The sequence below is a fragment of the Arachis stenosperma genome, chromosome 9, assembly GCF_014773155.1.
Source record: "Arachis stenosperma cultivar V10309 chromosome 9, arast.V10309.gnm1.PFL2, whole genome shotgun sequence".
NCBI lineage: Eukaryota > Viridiplantae > Streptophyta > Magnoliopsida > Fabales > Fabaceae > Arachis > Arachis stenosperma.
The window spans coordinates 126592622-126595595 of NC_080385.1; the positions used below are offsets into that span (position 1 = coordinate 126592622).

Here is a 2974-nt window from a genome sequence, read left to right on the forward strand (position 1 = left end):
CCGTGTTGGAACCTCCCAACACCAAACTTAGAGTTTGAATGTGGGGGTTCAACACCAAACTTAGAGTTTGGTTGTGGCCTCCCAACACCAAACTTAGAGTTTGACTGTGGGGGCTCTGTTTGGCTCTGTTTTGAGAGAAGCTCTTCATGCTTCTTCTCCATGATGACAGAGGGATATCCTTGGGCCTTAAACACCAAGGATTCTTCATTCACTTGAATGATCAATTCTCCTCTATCAACATCAATCACAGCCCTTGCCGTGGCTAGGAAGGGTCTGCCAAGGATGATGGATTCATCCATGCACTTCCCAGTCTCTAGGACTATGAAATCAGTAGGAATGTAATGGTCTTCATCCTTAACCAGAACATCCTCTACAAGTCCATAGGCTTGTTTTCTTGAGTTGTCTGCCATCTCTAGTGAGATTTTTGCAGCTTGCACCTCAAAGATCCCTAATTTCTCCATTACAGAGAGGGGCATGAGGTTTACACTTGACCCCAAGTCATACAAGGCCTTCTTGAAGGTCATGGTGCCTATGGTACAAGGTATAGAAAACTTCCCAGGATCCTGCCTCTTTTGAGGCAATTGTTGCCTAGACAAGTTATCCAGTTCCTTTGTGAGCAAAGGGGGTTCATCCTTCCAAGTCTCATTTCCAAATAACCTGTCATTTAGCTTCATGATTGCTCCAAGGTATTTAGCAACTTGCTCCTCAGTGACATACTCATCCTCTTCAGAGGAAGAATACTCATCAGAGCTCATGAAAGGCAGTAGTAATTCCAAGGGAATCTCTATGGTCTCAGTTTGAGCCTCAGATTCCCAAGGTTCCTCATTGGGGAACTCATTGGAGGCCAGTGGACGTCCAGTGAGGCCTTCCTCAGTGGCGTTCACTGCCTCTTCTTCCTCCCAGAATTCGGCCATATTTATGGCTTTGCACTCTCCTTTTGGATTTTCTTCAGTGTTACTTGGGAGAGTGCTTGGGGGAAGTTCAGTAATTTTCTTGCTCAGCTGACCCACTTGTCCTTCCAAATTCCTAATGGAGGATCTAGTTTCAGTCATGAAACTTTGAGTGGTTTTGACTAGATCAGAGACCATGGTTGCTAAGTCAGAGGTATTCTGCTTAGAGCTCTCTGTCTGTTGCTGAGAAGATGATGGAAAAGGTTTACTATTGTTAAACCTGTTTCTTCCACCATTATTATTGAAACCTTGTTGAGGTCTCTCTTGATTCTTCCATGAGAGATTTGGGTGATTTCTCCATGAAGAATTATAGGTGTTTCCATAGGGTTCTCCTAGGTAATTCACCTCTTCCATGGAAGGGTTCTCAGGATCATAAGCTTCTTCCTCAGATGAAGCATCCTTAGTACTGTTTGGTGCATTTTGCATTCCAGACAGACTTTGAGAAATCAAATTGACTTGTTGAGTCAATATTTTATTCTGAGCCAATATGGCATTCAGAGTGTCAATCTCAAGAACTCCTTTCTTCTGACTAGTCCCATTGTTTACAGGATTTCTTTCAGAAGTGTACATGAATTGGTTATTTGCAACCATTTCAATCAGTTCTTGAGCTTCTGCAGGCGTCTTCTTCAGATGAAGAGATCCTCCAGCAGAGCTATCCAATGACATCTTGGATAGTTCAGAGAGACCATCATAGAAAATACCTATGATGCTCCATTCAGAAAGCATGTCTGAGGGACATTTTCTGATTAACTGTTTGTATCTTTCCCAAGCTTCATAGAGGGATTCTCCATCCTTCTGTCTGAAGGTTTGGACTTCCACTCTAAGCTTACTCCATCTTTGTGGTGCAAAGAACTTTGCCAAAAAGGCATTGACTAGCTTTTCCCAAGAGTCCAGGCTTTCTTTAGGTTGAGAATCCAACCATATTCTAGCTCTGTCTCTTACAGCAAAAGGGAATAGCATCAGTCTATAGACCTCAGGGTTAACCCCATTAGTCTTGACTGTGTCACAGATTTGCAAGAATTCAGCTAAGAACTGATGAGGATCTTCCATTGGAAGTCCATGAAACTTGCAATTCTGTTGCATTAGAGAAACTAATTGAGGCTTAAGCTCAAAGTTGTTTGCTCCAATGGCAGGGATAGAGATGCTTCTCCCATAGAAATCAGGAGTAGGTGCAGTAAAGTCACCAAGCACCTTCCTTGCATTGTTTGCATTATTGTTGTTTTCGGCTGCCATATCTTCTTCTTCCTTGAAGAATTCGGTCAGGTCCTCTAAAGAGAGTTGTGTTTTGGCTTCTCTTAGCTTTCTCTTCAAGGTCCTTTCAGGTTCAGGATCAGCCTCAACAAGAATGCCTTTGTCTCTGCTCCTGCTCATATGAAAGAGAAGAGAAGAAAGTGTGGAATCCTCTATGTCACAGTATAGAGATTCCTTGAAATGTCAGAGGAAAAGAGAAATAGAAAGAAGAAGGAGAAGAAGAATTCGAACTTTAATGAGATAAGGTTCGAATTGTGCATTTAGAAGGAGTGATACTCCATAAATAGAAGGATGTGGGAAGGAGGGAAGAGAATTTTCGAAAATTCATTTAGAAGATTTTGAAAACATTTTGAAAATTTAATTGATAATTTTCGAAAATTAAAAGTGAAAAAGAAATCAAGTGATTTTTGAAAAAGATTTTGAATTTAGAAATTAAAAAGATTTGATTGAAAACTATTTTGAAAGAGATGTGGTTAAAAAGATTTAATTGAAAAGTTATGGGTTTAAAAAGATGTGATTGAGAAGATATGATTTGAAAACATTTTTAAAAGATATGATTTGAAAACAATTTGAAAAGATATGATTTTAAAAATTAATGACTTGCCTAACAAGAAAAGATATGATTTGAAACTTTTAAACCTTTCTCAACAGAAAAGGCAACAATTTTTGAGAAGTTCAATCAAATCATTAATTGTTAGTAAGTATCTTTTAAAAAGGAAAGAAATTGATTTTGAAAACATTTGATTGAAAAGATATGATTTGAAAAAGATTTG

At 39.2% G+C, this 2974-nt stretch overlaps 1 non-coding gene across 1 annotated transcript; it reads left to right on the forward strand.

The window, feature by feature from the left end:
• The first annotated feature begins 1670 nt into the window (after positions 1-1670).
• On the forward strand, positions 1671-1778 carry LOC130952641 (small nucleolar RNA R71). Its single transcript, XR_009074819.1, has one exon. It is a non-coding gene; the product is annotated as a small nucleolar RNA R71 (small nucleolar RNA).
• Positions 1779-2974: the final 1196 nt, after the last annotated feature.